Source organism: Odocoileus virginianus, chromosome 1 (genome assembly GCF_023699985.2).
Source record: "Odocoileus virginianus isolate 20LAN1187 ecotype Illinois chromosome 1, Ovbor_1.2, whole genome shotgun sequence".
Taxonomy (NCBI): Eukaryota; Metazoa; Chordata; class Mammalia; order Artiodactyla; family Cervidae; genus Odocoileus; species Odocoileus virginianus.
Genome location: NC_069674.1, coordinates 31,342,878 through 31,362,772, shown reverse-complemented (window position 1 = coordinate 31,362,772; position 19,895 = coordinate 31,342,878). Strand labels below are relative to the sequence as shown.

The 19,895-nt window shown below is 38.7% G+C and overlaps 1 long non-coding RNA gene and 1 other non-coding gene across 3 annotated transcripts in view; one reads left to right on the top strand and one right to left on the bottom strand.

Moving 5' to 3' along the window:
• Positions 1-19,895, bottom strand: part of LOC110136704 (uncharacterized) — a 196,730-nt gene that overhangs the window by 98,908 nt on the left and 77,927 nt on the right. The gene's annotated exons all lie outside the window — the stretch shown is intronic.
• On the top strand, positions 7,765-7,837 carry TRNAG-UCC (transfer RNA glycine (anticodon UCC)). The gene has a single exon. It is a non-coding gene; the product is annotated as a tRNA-Gly (tRNA).

The window sequence follows — 19,895 nt, the reverse complement described above, 5'->3', positions numbered from 1 at the left end:
GAAATGCCAAAAACTCTAATTTGAAAAGATACATGCACTTCAGTATTCATAGGACATGGAAGAAACCTAAATGTCCATTAACAGATGAATGGATAAAGAAGATGTGGTGTATATATACACATATATATGTTAGTCACTAAGTCATGTCTGACTCTTTGCGACCCCATGGACTGTAACCCACCAGCTCCTCTGTCCATGAGGTTTTCCAGGCAAGAATACTGGAAATATTCTTGTGGGTTGCCATTTCCTTCTCCAATACATATATATGTGTATATACACAAATACACACACACATATATGTATATACATACACTCATATACACAGTGGAATATTACTGAGTCATAAGAAAGAAAGAAATAATGTCATTTGTAGCAACACAGATGGACCTAGAGATTACCATACCAAGTGAAATAAGTCAGACAGAAAAAGACAAACATCATGTGATATCACTTATATGTGGAATCTACAAAGATGATACAAATGAATTTATTTATAAGATAGGAATGAATTCACAGTCATAGAAAATAAACTTAAGGTTACCAAATGGAAATGCAAGGCAGGGAGAGATAAATTAGAAGAAATAAATTAGAAGAGATAAATAAGAAGAGATAAATTAGAAATTGGGATTAACAGGGACATATGACTATATATAAAATAGATAAAAAACAAAGACCTATGCATATCACAGGGAATTATAGTCAATATCTTACAATAATCTATAATGGGAAAGAATCTGAAAATAATATATATGTATAACTTTGTTAATTTTACATTTTCCTTTTTGAGCACAATTTCACCTCTTCCTGAACTTTTGCCATCTTTCCCCAGAGTTCTGCATTTTTGTTTTGTGGTCTTCTATCATAGAAGCAATTGGTTCATTGAATTTTGTCCTTGTTTGCTTGTTTTGTTTTAATTCAGGGCAAGATTTTGGTTCAGACTTTTCATTTGCTCAATTTCAACATTTTTTTTTTCTGGAGTATCCATCTGTTTTTATATTTGCTGATATTGTCCTCTTTTTTCTTTTTAGTGTCTTTGTATGGATACTCTGCTAAATACTTTTCATGTGTGTGCAAGCTAAGTTGCTTCAGTCATGTCTGACTCTTTGCGACCCCATGGACTATGGCCTGCCAGGCTCCTCTGTCCATGGGATTCTCTAGGCAAGAATACTGGAGTGGGATGCCATGCTCTCCTTCAGGGGATCTTCCTGAACCAGGGATCGAACCCGTGTCTCTTATGTCCGCTGCATTGGCAGGAGAGTTCTTTACTATTAGCATCACCTGGGATGTCCCAATTACTTTTCATACCTGCCTTTAAATGAGTTGCACCGGTTCCTTGCAAATTATTATGTCTTTTAGACTAGCTACACAGATATTTGCAAAAGAGTCTTAGCTGCTGGACATTAGAATTATAGTACCCTTATTTTTCTCTCCCCAGCTTCCCTCCACAATCTTCTGGTAGGCTTCTGCATTTCATTGAAAGATACTCTTAAGAATGTTTTGTAGTTTGTCTCCTAACTTCACTAAGAATGGAAAGTTAACTTTTGAGAGAAGAGGAAAGAATGTCTAGTTTATGTAGCTACAGTTCTCCTGTAAGTCTTTGTCTCACTTATCTATCCCAAATAATAACAGAATTAGAACATTGGAACTTGACAGTCTTTTTCTGAGTTTTATGGTTTCTCAGAACTGTGGGAAGCAATACAAAATAAGCAAAAAAGACTCTATTTCCAGTTTCACAACATGGCTTGTGATAATATTAGTTCCTTTCTCTTTTACAGTTTATGCTATATCTGCATAAAGGGCACAAATGTAAATCTAATTTTCATTTCCTTTCTGTATTACTTTCTTCCCAAAAGTTTGGATCTTTCCATCTTAAGGGGCCCAGGGCCAGAAAGACTCCTTGGGGACCTGGCTGTTTCTGGCCACTGCCAAGAGAAACATGTTGCTTTTGTGCTCTGTAGTTGATACTAGCCACTGGCTCTTCTCTGGGTAGAACTCAACACTTCAGAATTTGTTATATGACACTCTGCAAGTTCCAATCCTTGTCTCTTTTAGAAACTGACTTCTGTTTCTCTATTTCATTTATGCAGGAAAAAAAACAGGTGGAGCACCTCTGTTACCGGTCTCCAGGTTAGAGCTGCAGAGAAATGGAAGCCAAGTCATACTGAGGTATCTGCAACACATTTCCTCCCGACATCTCTGACACAACCTGAATACTGTTGACATTCAGGGCAAAGTGCCAGACTCAACCAACTACATAGCCATCTCCTAGGAAATCATCTCATATAGGTTTTTCTAAACACTGCTATTTTATTGCTATTTAATGCCATCAAATACTGGTCTACAAATCAGGGAAAAAAACATTTCAAGTCAACAAATAGAAATATCCCCCTTCCCAAAATGGCTATGTCTATGGGGGCCATTTAAATATAACACATAGTAAAAAAATGTACAGAAATAACATAATGTGGTTTAAACATATGATTTCCTTTTAAGTTTGCCAGGCTTGCTGTCTTTGTACCTTGGTCATATTCTAATGAAATTAAAGTCATAACTGTTAGCCAATGTGTATCTAAATTCAAAACTCTGCTGCATATGAGAGACCCTTTCATTTTCACTATTATGGCATGTTGATGAATAAAAGCAAAGATGCAATCTATTCACATCTAGCTTTCATGGCCAGCTTTTATCATTAGAAAACTGTAGATCTTCTCCAAATCCACTACTACTTCCCTGATAGGCATGGAATAGAACTAGACATTTGTTACCTGAAACATGTATTTTTAAAATATCGTGTCCATTTAATGAAATTAAAACTTCTTGTGTATACAGAGATTTGATTCTTATTTCATCTTTTTCAAAATATAAATAAAATTCCATTAGGTTGGAATTCCTGTCTCATCATTCTTATTTAGTCTTTCCCCTTCCTTTCTGTTATATCAACCCACTTTCCATATGCATCACTGAACTTGCTTATCTTTGTTTCCCAACATGTCTCTCCAACACTGCTCTCCCTTCACTATTGCTAATGTAGCCCAAAATACCTCCTCCATGGAGCTTACTTAATGTACATCCATAATACTCATATCATTGCTCTATCCTGGGGAATATATCAATCAGGTATTGGCAAATTTGGAAAACTCAGCAGTGGCCACAGGACTGGAAAAGGTCAGTTTTCATTCTAATCCCAAAGAAAGACAATGCCAAAGAATGCTCAAACTACCACACAATTGCACTCATCTCACACACTAGTAAAGTAATGCTCAAAATTCTCCAAGCCAGGCTTCAACTGTACATGAACCGAGAACTTCCAGATGTTGAAGCTGGGTTTACAAAAAGCAGAGGAACCAGAGATTAAATTGCCAACATTCTTTGATCACAGAAAAAGCAAGAGAGTTCCAGAAAAACATCTACTTCTGCTTTATTGACTATCCCCAAAGCTTTGATTGTGTGGATCACAACAACTTGAGGAAGATTCTTAAAGAGAGGGGAATACCAGACCACTTACCTGCCTCCTGAGAAATCTGTATGCAAGTCAAGAAGCAACAGTTAGAACTGGACATGGAACAACAGACTGGTTCCAAATCAAGAAAAGAATACATCAAGGCTATATATTGTCACCCTGCTTTTTTAACTTATATGCAGAGTACATCATGCAAAATGCTGGACTGGATGAAGCACAAGCTGGAATCAAGATTGCTGGGAGAAATATCAATAACCTCAAATATGCAGATGACACCACTCTTATGGCAGAAGGCAAAGAGGAACTAAAAAGCCTCTTGATGAAAGTGAAAGAGGAGAGCGAAAAAGTTGGCTTAAAACTCAACATTCAGAAAACTAAGATCATGGCATCCAATCTCATCACTTCATGGCAAATAGCTGGGGAAACAATGGAAACAGTGAAAGACTTTATTCTCTTGGGCTCCAAAATCACTGCAGATGGTAACTACAGCCATGAAATTAAAAGACACTTGTTCCTTGGAAGAAAAGCTATGATAAACCTAGACAGCATATTAAAGAGCAGAGACATTACTTTGCTGACAAAGTTCCATATACTCAAAGCTATGGTTTTTCCAATAGTCATATATGGATGTGAACTGGACCATAAAGAAACCTGAGCGCCGAAGAATTGATGCTTTTAAATTGTGGTGTTGGAGAAAACTCTTGAGAGTCCCTGGACTGCAAGGAGATCAAACCAGTCAATCCTAAAGGAAATCAGACCTGAATATTCATTGGAAGGACTGATGTTGAAGCTTAAACTCCAATACTTTGGCCACTTGATGCGAAGAACTGACTCATTGGAAAAGACCCTGATGCTGGGAAAAGATTGAAGGCAGGAGAATGGGACAACAGAAGATAAGATGGTTGGATGGTATCACCAATTTGGTGGACATGAGTTTGAGCAATCTCCAGTAAGTGGGTGATGGAGAGGGAAGCCTGGTGTGCTGCAGTCCACGGGGTTGCAAAGAGTCGGACACCACTGAGTGACTGAACTGACTGACCATATAATAAGCTGATTTAGGCTGATTAAACATCAGTTTATTGAAAGGATATTGGATAGCCCATAGAACTGTTGAAAGAGCTAGAGAAAAGGACATTGTTAAGTATCTAGGCAGAAAGGCCAAGACTATGCCAGAGAACTGGCTTAATGACAAAGTTGCCCCAATAGTGCTGGTCCACAGACTATCATATGAAACTGTAGCAGGGGCTGCTGCCCACCTATGCAATTTCTGCACAAGAAATATAACCCTGCAAGCACTGGGAAGTCACCACAACTTCCACCCCTGCCACCACATGCACCACTACCAAGTGATGCCTCAAGTTAGGTTTCCTCTAACATAGAGTTTCATACACAGAACTTTTAAAAATTAATTTTTATTGGAGTATAGTTGATTTACAATGCTGTTAGTTCCTACTATAGCAAAGTGGATCAGCTATATACATATACAAAACATCTTCTCTTTTCTTGGATTTCCTTGCCGTTTAGGTCACCACAGAGCACTTAGTAGGGTTCCCTAAACTATACAGTAAATTCTCCTTAGTTATCTATTTTATATTAATACATAGTATCAACAGTGTATATATGTCAATCCCAATTTCCTAATTTACCACACCACACCCTCACCCCCAAGTATCCTGGATTGGCAAAGGCAGAAGTCAAGCTTTGATGTAACCCAAAGTATACCTCAGCTTTCACAACAGCAGTCTTTGGAGCTAAGGGATATACCTGGTTAGGCCAAGATGGAAAGATTTTTGTATACTTGTATCAAACAATAACTGGATAGGAGCTACACTGGGAAGGGGTAGGACCTTAGGAAATGGCAGCAAGTGAAGAGGAACTAAAAAGCCTCTTGATGAAAGTAAAAGAGGAGAGTGAAAAAGTTGGCTTAAAGCTTAACATTCAGAAAACTAAGATCATGGCATCTGGTCCCATCACCTCATGGCAAATAAATGGGAAGACAGTGGAAACAGTGTCAGTTTACTTTTGGGGGGCTCCAAAATCACTGCAGATGGTGACTGCAGCCATGAAATTAAAAGACGCTTACTCCTTGGAAGGAAAGCTATGACCAACCTAGATAGCATATTAAAAAGCAGAGACATTACTTTGCCAACAAAGGTCCATCTGGTCAAGGCTATGGTTTTTCCAGTGGTCATGTATGGATGTGAGAGTTGGACTGTGAAGAAAGCTGAGCAGCAAAAAATTGATGCTTTTGAACTATGGTGTTGGAGAAACCTCTTGAGAGTCCCTTGGACTGCAAGGAGACTCAACCAGTCCATCCTAAAGGAGATCAGTCCTGGGTGTTCATTGGAAGAACTGATGCTGAAGCTGAAACTCCAGTACTTTGGCCACCTCATGTGAAGAGTTGACTCATTTGAAAAGACCCTGATGCTGGGAGGGATTGGGGGCAGGAGGAGAAGGGGACGACAGAGGATGAGATGGCTGGATGGCATCACCAACTCAATGGGCATGAGTTTGAGTAATCTCTGAGGGTTGGTGATGGACAAGGAGGCCTGGTGTGCTGCGATGGAACTGATTGACAGTTGAGGTGACCCTGAATGGACAGACAGTTGAAGGTTGTTTGTCGGGAGTGTTCTTGGCATCTAGGGAAGCAAATATGATTCACCCTTTGCACTGCTTGGATTATAGGCATACTGTAGCTTTGTGACTTCAATATCCTGATTTAGAACACGGTACAATAGTATCTGTCTCTTTAGGATCCCTATAAGGGATGCCACATTTATATGAATTATTTTATTAAACCTTACAGGGATCCTAAAGAGATAGGTATTATTATTTCCATATTCTAGGTCAGGAAACTGAAGTCACAGAGATATTGCACATTTGGTTAAGGATTTCAACCTTTTTAATATGCTATTGTGAATGAAAACCTACCTATATTAAGCACAACATCCTTCTAAATAACAAAGACACAAGTATTTACCTTCAATGAAGATTATGTGGGTATATAATACACACAACGAGATGTTATGCTGGGTATACACATATGTGTTTTCTGTGTAAAATACACACCTGTCATTTCTTCATAGTCTAGCACCATCCTATCTCCCCAACGTCATCTCCAACCCTTCAAATCCCTCTTATGCTTAATGAATTTGATCCCTTCATATTGCATGTCTGGAGTCTCATTCCAATAAACTTAGCCCAAAAGTCTACTCCCTGCTGCAACTTGCCTAATGGCCAATCCCCCATATCCCGTCTAAATTTGCTCTTCGTGCTCCCTTTGCATGTTAATTTTACTCTCCTTTTGATATTTATCACAGTATAACTTTCATTAGAGGACATCATGTACATTTCTTGTGTTTCCAGTAGCCTATACAGTCCTTAAAGAGTAGCATCAGACTTGATCCATTTTTCCTAGCATTTAGCACATCACTTTGCTCATCAACACAGTTTAGCTCAGTCACTCAGTCGTATCCGACTCTTTGCGACCCCATGAACTGCAGCACGCCAGGCCTCCCTGTCCATCACCAACACCCGGAGCTTTCTCAAACCCATATCCATCGAGTCGGTGATACCATCCAATCACCTCATCTTCTGTAGTCCCCTTCTCCTCCCACCTTCAATCTTTCCCGGCTTTGGGGTCTTTTCCAATGATAGGCTTCAAATGAGTTTTCAACTGAGCTGCTTCTTGTGATGTTTTCAGTAGCAGGCAGTTGAGCATGGTGGTTAAAAGTAAGAATTTGAGATCCAGAATCTCTGGGTTTGAATCCTGGCTCTCCCATTCACTATATAAATAACTTGGAAAAGTTATTTACTTGTGCTTCAATTCCTTCATTTGTAAAATAGAAATATTATAAGTACCCACCTAACTGAGTTCATAGGAGGACTGAATTGGTGAATATAGGCAAATCACATAAGATATTTTCTTGCACATGGTGAAGTATATGGAAGTGCTGGCTATTATTAATTTTCAACATACTTTCCTAAGTTCCTCCTTCCTTGAATAGTAGATTCTTTTGAAATAGCAGATGACTATAAAATACTTTTTCACTTTCAAAAATTTTCAGGATAGCACAGAAAAACATAACTCCTTTTTTAAAATATCTGAACTATGGACACAAAAATATTTCAAATAAAATGTCAGACTTAACAAAACTATGCAAGACCCGTAAATACAGAAAACTTAGGGAAATATGGACAAGAAGGGCTTCTGCTGTTTCACAATTATTGCTATACATTAATAAAATAATACTTGTCTGCTGTTTAACGTACATTTTAAACTCTACGAAATCCAACTCAGGACTTCCCTGGTGGTCCAATGGTTAAGACTCCATGTTTCCAACGTAGGGGGTCCAGGTTTGATCCCTGGTCAGGGAACTAAGATCCCACATGCTTTGCAGAGCAGCCACAAAAATAAAATTTAAATTAGAAAAAAAGAAGACCCAACTTACACTAAACAAAACCTCCTCAATGTGTGTGCCTATTGTGTCTAGTATTATGGTGATCTTATTATCTAATTACCATAAAACCAAATTGAAATGTCAGATCAGGTAAAAACAAATATTTTCTTCTTTAATAAACTAGAGAGTCAATGCTAGCTAACATATTTAAATTTCCCAGAGTAACACAATTAAAATTTTATTGTCTCATAATTTGCCATTTTAAGCCACATTTCTGAACTTATTGTGCAATTATTTCATTCATTTTCCCATAAAGTTCTACAGCTTCTAAAGTGAGATAGTTGCCTTATAGAATATACTAGCAATCATGCTTAGTACCTTCTGAACAGAACTGAATGTGCGTCATCCAACTGAAGCAATGAGGAAAGGTGGGTAAACTGAATGCAATTATCAAAGCTGGCACATGCCCAGCATCCTATAGATGGCAGCCAGATGCTCTCATGAATGATGAGCTTGCTAGCTCTGATTCTAAATGGATTGCATGCCATTGGCCTTACCAAGCCATAGAAATATTTTCTCTTTTTTCACTACCCAAACTTGCAAAGCTCACTTAAGCTTTTTGAGACAAAACTGGAGCATCTAGCGGTAGGTCATATGAAGGATGTTAGAGCAATCTGACAGTGACATCTGTCACTCCATCTATGCCAGGCTTGATCTGCGGGATTTGGCCAGCTGGAAGATATCCAGCAATTCCCTCACTGTACTATACTTGTCATCCTGCTGTAGGCACTGGCTATATCTTCATGATGTCACCCAAATCAAAGAAGATATTCTCAGATAGAGGAGGACCATACTGGAACCCATGCAATAGAATTTGTTGAACAGTCTTGCTAGAACCTCAAAACAAATCTGCAAGGTGGCTACTGAAATGCCAATATAGGTACTACTTTCAGTTTGTAGAGCTTCCCTTTAAAAGTAAAGGATCTGCCTGTAATGCAGGAGACATGGATTCAATCCCCGAGTCACGAAGATCCCCTGGAGAAAGAAATGTCAACCCACTCCAGTATTCTTGCCTAGAGAGTTCTAGACAGAGGATCCTGGCAGGCTATACAGTCCATGGGGTCTCAAAGAGTCAGATACAACTTAGCGACTAACACTTTTACTTTTAGTTTTTAAAATGGCAAACATTTTAAAATGTATTAAAATTGTTCAGATAAAGATAGATTCAGGAAATCGGCCTGTTGATGGGTCTTTAATGTACTCTGCTCTGCGAAAATATTACTCATTACATCGTTCATTCAACAAATACTTAATAATGTCATTTCATGCAGGGAGCCGTATTTGGAAAGGCCTGCAGATGAGAGAGCATGGCAGTTTCAACAGGGACTGTTGAGAATCTGCCTGCATTGCAAGGTGGATTCTTAATCACTAGACCACTAGGGAAGTCCCAATGCCCAGGTTTTTGACACAGGTAACTGTATGAAAGGTAGTCCTATTTATTGAGACTGGAAACCCAGATAGGAGTTTAGGGGAAAGGATGAACTCAATTCAAAGTGTTTGAACTTAAGAAAGAGATGGGATATCTAATAGAAATATCCAGGAGTCAGTTGTAAACATAAGTAGAAGGTCAGGAAGAAAGACTGCAGAATCTTCATTAAAAGCTAAGATGTTCCCACTCCAGCTATTTTTTGCATAAAGGAATGAAAAAGTTCCTAGGAAAGTACTCAACCCAGAAAACAAAGAGATGAGGTACGTTTGGCTAGGACACAATGAGGTGAGTAGAGTGGGAAAGGGGTAGTTCTTTGCATAATATGCTGTCTATTTTCAACCCATCCTTAGCTTAAGTCTAAGCTCTCATAAGCTTTACCTTAAAAAACTGTATTAAGAATGTAGTAGTTTAATAGGTTGGCTTTAATGAAAGCTCGATTGGTGTCTTGAGATCACGGTGTCAGCATCACTGATGACAGCTGAGTAGACTGTCTGACAAATGGCAAGCTTCATGAGACATGGCAAGGCTTCATGAGAGCAAGCATAAATCTTTGAAACATCAGGCATTGGTGGGTCTTGGCTCACAAGTCCATGGGCATTGCCAGCAGAGGGAAGTCTTTACAAAGACCATCAGGGAGAGCAGTGCTTGGCAGACATGAGAAGCCTTGATTGGGACTATCACCAAGAAAGTAACAGTGCAATGGAGCCATCCAGATGACAGGCAGGTGGGGGACATGTGAAACTGGAAATGTAGAGTTAATTTAAAGAGAAAATTGCCCTGTCCTTGACATGGTGGTGAGACCCAGGGACATTCTTCTTTGAGGACATTATTGTTAACACCAGGCTGGAGCAATGGATGGAGGGAAAATCTAACTGTTGGATATCTGTATCTACAGTATGTATGGAATAGTCATATTCTAAAGTTTGCTTTTAAAAAGAAATTTTATATCTTATATTTATATTTTTAAAACTTAAAGTCATTGCTTTTTAAACAATATGGATCCTAGCTCATTATTTTCCTTTATCAGTGGTTTTAAGTGCAGAAGTGTTTCTTTGCTTTTCTTTAGAATCAAATGAAAGGAATTTTGCTAATTATAGTTATGCAGTTATTTCTTATATTAGGGATAACACTCAACTGAAGGCAGTCTTCACACCATGAGTGAGAAGTGAAAGATGTGCTTCCCTAATTTAGATTTTAATTTCACCTGATCATTAATTCATTTTTACACATAAACTGTTTTGTCAAATTAATTAATTAGGGCAATTGCTTCTGGTCTCATGTGATGAACATTATATGAGGTTGGAGAAGTGCTATCAAATTATGTTTTTAATTTGATAAGAAGCAAGGTCTGGTGATAAAACTTGCCAAGAGAAATAAGAAGCTGCTAACTTTGAATTAAAACACTCGAAAACTTCAAATTGCATCAGGCCACCATTAAGCTTTACAGCTGGGCTTTGAATCTAGGCTCTGCTACTTTGCAATCAAGTTACTTTAACCTCTTTGAGCTTTAGCATTCTCTTGGGTAAAATGAAGATAATACTTGGAAAATATTGAGTCAATGTGCTTTTATTCCTTTCTATAAATCACGTTCCCTTGATGCCACCTCCATAAGGTAGAGGATATGACATTGGGGGACGTCCCTGACACACAATAGTGAAAAAGAAAAGAAAGCTTTTATGCTTTAGAGGAAGACGAGGGAAAGGCAACAGGTTGTGAGACAAGAGGTCAGACACTAAATTCCAAACTACTTTCATGTGCACTCCCAAGATTCAGTTCTCAAGTATGAAGAGGAAAGTACTGATTAATTTTTTTTAAAAAGGGGGCAATTATAGGAAAAAGTTTCGATCCAGCTTCCTTGTCTAAGAATAAAAATGGTGACTGGATGATGAGATGCCTGAAATGAATGCAATGAATGAGAATTTCATCCAAGCCATAGAGAAGTCCATGGGCCAGAGAAAGCCAAGGTAGGGCTGAGGCAACAGAGGAGATGCCCAAACAACCTGGGAGCTTTGCAATATTTCATTGCCATAGACTTCAACACTAGAGCCTGGAATACCTGAAAGGTCAGCACAAGGGTCTGCTCACCAATGTGAAGTCCTGTCTCTCCTGCAAGAAAGCACTTAAAACCTAACTTCCTTCTTTATCCTAAGGCCATATTGAAAAGGAAGAGATGGAAGAAAGTATGAAATACAGAGTATTTATACCTTCCACAAAAAAGGATGGCAGAGACTACATTTCTTTTATCTAGTTAATTGTTTGTACTACAGACAATTCTACAAGAAACTTGAAATCAGGTGTGGAACATTTGAGACATGCTGTGCTATGCTGAGTCACTCAGTTGTGTCCGACTCTTTGTGACCCCATGGACTGTAGCCTGCCAGGTTCCTCTGTCCATGGAATCCTCCAGGCAAGAATACTGGCTTTTGCTTCTCCAGGGGATCTTCCCAACCCAGGGATCGAACCTGGGCCTTTCTCATTGCAGTCAGATTCTTTACCATCTGAGTCACCAGGGAATATACTTATATCTATATCTATATATTTATATCTATATATACATTTTAATATTGTCTGAGTTAAACATATAAATTTCCAACTATAATTACTTTTTATAAAAAGCACAAGCAGGAACCAGCCAGTATTTCAATATTTCAAATATTTGCTATATGTATAATAAAAGCATTTTTATTCACATTTTTCCAACTCTATTGAGGTATAATTGACATGTAACATTGCATACATTTAAGGTATACACCTATCTCATTCATGTTTAACATGTGTTTGTGGAGTGTGGAGTTAAGTGTAAAGCAAGCCTTCTGCTAGATACTGAAAACAGGCAGGCAGAGTAACACGGCCCCTGACTTCAGTGGTTTATAATATTGGGCAGCAGCAGAGAGTTGATTCAATTTGACCATTAGAGTGAGTGAAAGCCTCTGACTCTACTGGCAAGCCTAAGGTGTATCAGTGCAGAAAAAATGATAAAAAGAAGGAAGGTGAAGAGAAGCAAAGATAGACGTAGTTGCAAGTTATCAACTATTATCCCAGCTGTCATTTGAGGACTTTTTGTACCTCACACTGCCTCTGCTCCTGCTTGACCTAATTTCATAAGGGAGTTTAATGGGGACAAAAGTGTAAATGACAACAGCCGGGCTCACTGCCTTTTTATATGCTGACTCAATGTGCCCTAAGGAGATCTGCCTTACTGGTAAAACCACACCTTTTAAGGACTAAGCAATTTCAAAGCTCTTGCTGCTTGTCATCCTGGCTACTAAAAGCCAGTCCTAGGTTTTTTTTTTTTTTAACTTAAGTAAATATAATCCCATAATCTTATAATTTAAACATTTTTTACTTTTTAGCAATATTCTCAGACATTCTGTTATTTAAGGAGAACTGGAGGGATGCCTATTTTTCTACAAGGTGACATTCATTCACAGGGGCTGTCCAGAGTACTGCACATACCTAACTCAAACCATATGAAACAATGAGGTTCTTAGAGATAAAGTAATCAGGGATCATTATTAATTGAGTGATTTTAAGTTCAAATATTGCAAGACAAGCAAATGTCAAACAAGGATCTCAATTCTGCAAACTATATGCAATGAAATTTCATTCAGATTATTTAAAATTTCTGAAGAAAATACTGTTGGATTTTGATCCAACAGAATGCAGGGAGGGTGGTATGGAAAACTTCATGGTTTGAGCCTAGGAACTGGGCAAGATAGAACTTGTCAACAAAGATATCTTCTTACTTTAACACAAGACTTTGGGTACATGGAGATGATTCCTTAATTTGGTTGTAGTCCAGGGACTTGAAAAGCAGCATTTATCTATTGAGTCAGTAAGGGTTTCCACTAAGAGGCTCATAGCTTATCCTGAGAAGCCTTGAAAAATGATTTCATGGCCAAGTTCCATATAAACTAAAGCACAGGGTAAGAGTGATAACCCAATGTTGGTAGTCACCTAAACATTGTGATGAATTTATAATTCTAGGAAGCAACATGCTATTCTCTGAATTTACCATGCTTTCTTATAGAAGCATATTGATCCCTCTGCTTGAAATGCCTTTTTCTTCTGCCTGCAATGGCTTCCTTTCTCCTGCCCCATGTAAAGTTTCTTCTCATCCTTCCATTTCATCTCCTGTATCTCCTCTGGAGAATCATCCTAGAGCCCTTTCTTATTCTGTTTTCCTTTGGCACCTTCTAACAAAATCCAATAAAACATTTTTAATGCTGCATTCCAACTGTTTGATGGCATTTCAGTTCTAGGTGTGAGCAACTTGAAGACAGGGACAGATGGTTCTTTCAATCCTTGTGATTCCAGTGCCTAGTAGAGTGACTGGCATATAGGAGGGACACAATACATATTTATTGAATTGATTTTTAAAATATCAAAAGTGAATCAAATCATGTCAGTAGGCATCAATTATAAAGGTAGTTTCTATTCAGGTTTTTCTCCTGCACATCATTCTGGTTAACTGTAAAATCACTGAGAAAGTTCCGCCCAGCAGGCAACATTCCAGTTGGTGTTGATAAGGGGTAGGAGTTCCTCAGCAGGACAGGGAGGGAAAAAGCAACCTGGTGAGACCATCACACACAGAGGTAGCACGGAATATGGAGCAGGAAATATTAATAGATCTTGAATTTCATTAAAAGAATTTTGATTGTGGGCATTGAACCGGGCTTCCCTGATGGCTTGGACGGTAAAGAACATGCCTGCAATGCAGGCAGTCTGGATTCAATCCCTGGATGGGGAAGATCCCCTGGAGAAGGGAATGGCAACCCATTCTGCTACTCTTGCCTGGAGGATTCCATGGACAGAGGAGCCTGGCAAGCTACAGTACCTGGGGTCATGCAAAATTGGCTATGACTGAGCATGCATGCATGCACGCATATGCATAATGTGGGCACTGAGGAGCCATTGAAGAGTTTAGTGCATTTTCATTCTGTTGAAAAATTAATCAAAGATTATAAAACAGTGATGATATTTTCTTTCTAAAAAGTATTCATCTTGAATTCATTCTGGCAAAGGGACTGGGAATCCCCAGGGAATCTGACTTTGAAGGTCATTGGGATTTGATTACAGAATTTCCACAGGACCAGGGAAACAGAGACTCTTGGAGGGCACAAACAAACCTTGTGCACACCAGGACCCAGGGGAAAGGAGCAGTGACCCCACAAGAGACTGAATCAGACTTGCCTGTGAGTGTTTTGGAGTCTCGGCGTGTGTTGATAGTGGCCTGCCTTGGGATCAGGGGCCCTGGCAGCAGCAGTCCTGGGAGGCATAAGTCCTCTGGAAGGAGGTCGCCATTAGCCCTAGAGAGAGACTCCAGACTCCAGGACTGGGCCACCTCAGGCCAACTACAGAGAGGGAGCAACAGCCCCACCCATCAGCAGAAAATTGGATTAAAGATTTACAGAGCATGGCCATGCCCAGTTTTCCCCACAGCCAGTCCCTCCCATCAGGAAGCTTGCACAAGCCTCTTATCCTCATCCATTAGAGGGCAGACAGAATGAAAACCACAATCACAGAAAACTAACTAAAATGATCACATGGATCACAACCTTATGTAACTCAAGGAAGCAATGAGTCATGCCCTGCAGAGCCAGCCACCCAAGACAGAAGGGTCATAGTGGAGAGTTCTGGTAAATTATGGTTCACTGGAGAAGAGAATGGCCAAACACTTCAACATTCTTGCCTTGAGAACCCCATGAACAGTATGAAAAAGCAAAAAGATATGCCACTGAAACATGAGCCCCCTAGGTCAGTAGTGTCCAATATGATACTGGGGAAAAGTAAAGAAATTGCTCCAGAAAGAATGAAGAGGCTGAGTCAAAAAAGAAATGACACCCAGCTGTGGATGTGTCTGGTGGTTAAAGTCAAGTCTGATGCTCTAAAGAACGGAAAGACTAAACCAAAATTAATACACTGTTGCTCAGTGGGCTGTATCCAGTATGCAAATGTGTTTTGTTCTGCCCACTCAGTGATTAAAATAAAATGGGTAAATGTAAAATTCAGAAGATTTTATATAGAAATCCAGATTTCTGAAACCTCTTTAAAAATTTGGAAATTTGGTGATGCTTTGTCTACATGTGCACAAGTCAACACTTTTGAGGAAGCAATAAAGCGGATTAGTAAAGACTGTGAACAGTAGGGCCACATAACTCATGCCTATTTTATGAATTTTTTAAGTTTAGGCTGATCTATACTAAATGAAATTCGAAAATGGCTTTAATCCCTATGGCAAACAGCAAGTAGAAATTCTAGTCTTCAGTTTAGTTTTTAAACACCTTCCTCTCAAACTCCCATACCTAAGAAACTTTACTAAAGCCACATTCCTCCCTTGTCACCAAACAATTTCCAGTGTAGTTATAAAAGAGTTCTCTTTGAAACCAAAAGGGTGAATTACCTCACATAATCTCTTCTTATCTATAATCATGAAATTCATGCTCCATGTGAACAAATGGCAACCCAGAACTTGAATAATACACCAGTAAATAATTGCTGGTCTCAATCCTTAATCATGACCTCTAAACACACATCCTCAGACTGAATGGGAGTAGGCATGAAAGTCTTTCAACATGTAGAGGGAGGTTTTGTGTAAATATAAGGTACTGTTCATGGATATCACACCTTAAAGAACTTTCTTCTTTCAATAGTAAAGAAAATGAAGTAGAGCCCAAACCCAAAAAGCCTGCTAATCAACTTGACCACCAAGTGACATCCATTATAGGCTTAAGAAGGTTAGCATAGCTATTTGGAACAATTAGATTATTCAACCAATGGAGATTAAATGAGATTTAACTCTGAATTAAACTTGCATTATTTAAAAATATAATTTTTGAGACACCTCACTTACTGTGAATATATTACAGCATCTGAGCCAAACCCCCAAAGAAGGGTAGGAGCCCACCCCACCCACACCTACTGGGAAGTGAAACCTCTGTATACAAGTTTCTTTCTCTCCTCCAGATAGATCCTCATTCAACCAAAAGTCAACTTAGGCTTGGTCTCTTGAACATTCTTTCAAATGGAGTACATGCACAGTTCAAGTTAGCAAAGTTAAAAGAGCGTGTACTTGAGTCCAGCTGCCCATGTTCATTATCAACAATGGCACTTAGTAGCTGTCTAAACTTGGCCAAATTATTTAACCCCTTTGTGATACAGTTTACACATTTGTAAAGGAGGAGAATAACACTGCCTGCCTCTGAAGACTGAGAGAATTAATCAGGTGATAGTTGTTGAAGGTCTTAGTACATACACATACAGAGTGCATGAGTGTTTGCATGAAATTCCTCCAAAAGAATACATGCACTTTGTAGACCGGGACCAGTGCCCAGAACATAGTGGGTGCTTGCTAAATATCTGTTAAATAAAAATCTGTTATTTTTCTATGGTTTACAGATTTGGAAAGACACTTATACAGTGTTTATTACATGAGCATCAAAGAATTGATGCACTTGAATTGCGGTCCTGGAGAAGACTCTTGAGAGTCCCTTGCACTGCAAGGAGATTAAACCAATCAATCTTAAAGGAAATCAGCCCTGAATATTCATTGGAGGAACTGATGCTGAAGTTCCAATTTGGCCACCTGATGCAAAAAGTCAACTCACTGGAAAAGATCCTGATGCTGGGAAAGATTGAAGGCAAAAGGAGAAGGGACGGCAGAGGATGAGATGATCAGATAGCATTACCAACCCAATGGAGCTGAGTTTGAGCAAACTTTGGGAAATAGTGAAGGACAGGGAAGCCTGGAGTGCTGCAGTCCATGGAGTCACAAAGAGTCAGAAACGACTTAGTGACTGAACAACAACAGCATACTAAACACTATTTTAAGTGCTGTACAAATATTCACTCACTTAATCCTCAAAAGATCCCTATGAAGAAAACACTAACATTATCTGTTTTTTCAGAGGAGTAAACTGCATCACAGTGTCGATCATTTGTCTGTGGCAACTCTGCTTTCAACAGGGATTCAAACCCAGTCTAGCTCCTGAGCGCATGCTGCACCAGGCCAGACATCTCAGACTTCAGCATGCATAACAGTCTCCTGGGTAACCTGTTAAAAATACAAACTCCAGAGCCCAGCCTTTGATATTCAAGCACAGGAAGTCAAAGTGGGTATATAGGAATTGCTATTTCTGCCAGAATCCAGGAGACTCTGGTGCAGGTGACCCTTAGCCTGCACTTTGAAAAACACTGGACTATGGTGATGACAAAACCCTAATTTGATTAATTGAAGATTACATCAAATCAAAGGCAGAAATGAGAATAAGCCAAACTTTAGATCAATATAACACTTAAACAATAACACTTAGCCCCCAAGTAATACTTTTGTTCCATTCCAGAATTATGCTTGGGCATTGACACATCTCTAGATGAAATGAAAGATAAAAGAAAATATTGCAGATTCAAATAACAGAGAGGCAGTAAAAAGATCAATACTGAAATTCTCAACCATGAGGCAGTGTAATCTGTACATGTACAGACAGGAAACCATCACAACTTTGACAAGAGGCATCTGAAGCACTGCTGTTTCTTCACTGTAGAGAAAGCAAGACTCTCATTTAGCCATATTTAGAAATCAGCTGTAACTCTATGTTCATTCTACACATTTAAATGGAAAAATGTAGAATATACTTGTACAACAAGAACCACATAATCAAGCTTGATTTCTGACAGAATAAAAAAATACATAATATATCTTTGATTTCAAAGTGCTCATTTTTATGCTTTTAATGTTCTAAAACTGGGATATTGTCGACCAAGAAAATGCAGAAGGCTGCAAATATGAAGTTTACTTGGGGTCTTAGGAGTTCCAATTCCTTAGACACAGATGTGGATAAAACTGAAAGAGTATTCTGGGGAGGAGAATGAGTCAGGACCTTACAAGGGCAAAAGCCATAAGTGTTAAAGTTGCTTGACAAGAATTATGATTGATCCGGTTGTGAGAAAATAAATATTCATCCTTAAGGGATAGGCTGTTGCAAGTTATTTTAAGGTAAGTGTCTGATAAATAGGCTGTTTATGGAATATTGTAGGTTCCGTCCAGGCTGAGATGTGCTTAAGTCACTCTTCCTTGGTGGCCTCCCTGCTCTACTTTAGAGAGCTGTCTTACTAACACTGATTTTCCTTTCACAAAATATATATGTGTATTTATTCAACAAGAAAGTACTTTTCCCTCTCTATACAAAATGGGATCTTAGAACTGAAGAAATACGGTAACTTACTTTTCTGTTGTTGTTAATTTACTTTTGAATCCATTTTCAGATGGCACAGATTACTGTATATATATTAATATAGATATGTGGATATCTATAAATATATGTTTTATGTCATGAAGGTATGCTTTAAGAACATATATATACCTAAAGCATTATTTTAAGTTATAACCAAAAAAAAAAAATAGTTCACAACTGTAATTTTTGTTTTAGAAGCCAAACAAACCTGATATTTTTCAACATTGTAGATTAAGATTTAAATTTCAAAATATAGGATAACTAGACAAAAGAGGAGTTCACTCAAAACCATTTAAATTTTCTGGTGGTGGGTATACACAAACTACAATCTCTTTTTCATATACCCTCTTCATTCCCCACACTCTTCCAAAGGCAATATAATGGATTCACTTTAGAACATATTTTACCAGAGGAAATAAGTAGTGAAGTTGATAGATACAAGTTTTTTTCTCTTTCTGATACTTTCTAATGTATTAGGTGAGTCCCAGTATGGAGTAACTCAAAATAAAACCTAACCAGAAAGAAAAGAGAGGGACCGCAGAGACAAGACATTCTCTACATACCTGAAAAGTTACCACTGAATCATTGGGTTATGTAAATGGCAACCCCCTCTAGTATTCTTGTCTGGAGAATGCCATGGACAGAGGAGCCTGTCGGGCTATGGTCCATAGGGTCACAAAGAGTTGTGCATGACTGAAGCGAAGAAGGCATTTAAGGACGTTTGACTTTAAGACCATAATTATATGCAAATGATATTCACAGAGCAGCAACATTCTAAAACTTTATATGGAAATTACTGGTGCCAATAACATGGACAGCAAGAGTAAAGTTTGTTAAGTAGAAGAGGTGAGAAGAAACTTCTAGGCCTATCCACTAAAAAATAGGATTAATGAAGTATTCATTTATTCATTCACTTTATCATTTCATTCAGTATTTCTGGAGGATAGAGAATACAGGCCGTTTCAGTCCTAAGTGATGGCACCATGGTTGGTAGAGTCCTGTAAGGTAATGGTTAAAAAAAAAAGGCCAATGTTTAAGTAGGTGGATGGAGATAGTGAGACGAGGAACTAGCATCCGAGGTGACAGGAACAACAGGGACATGGGATAGAAGGGGAGAGAAAGGGCGGCAAATTCTTGAAGTTGCAGGCTTTCAGTCTAGCCTGAGCACAGAGAGAGGGCAGGGGTGAGGAACGCTGAAAGGTGAGGCTGGACAGACAAGCAGGAATGTGACTTTGATTTGGAACTCAACTACCTGAATACATTGAAACGCTTAAAGCAGGAAAGAACCTTGATAAGATACACGTTTACAAACA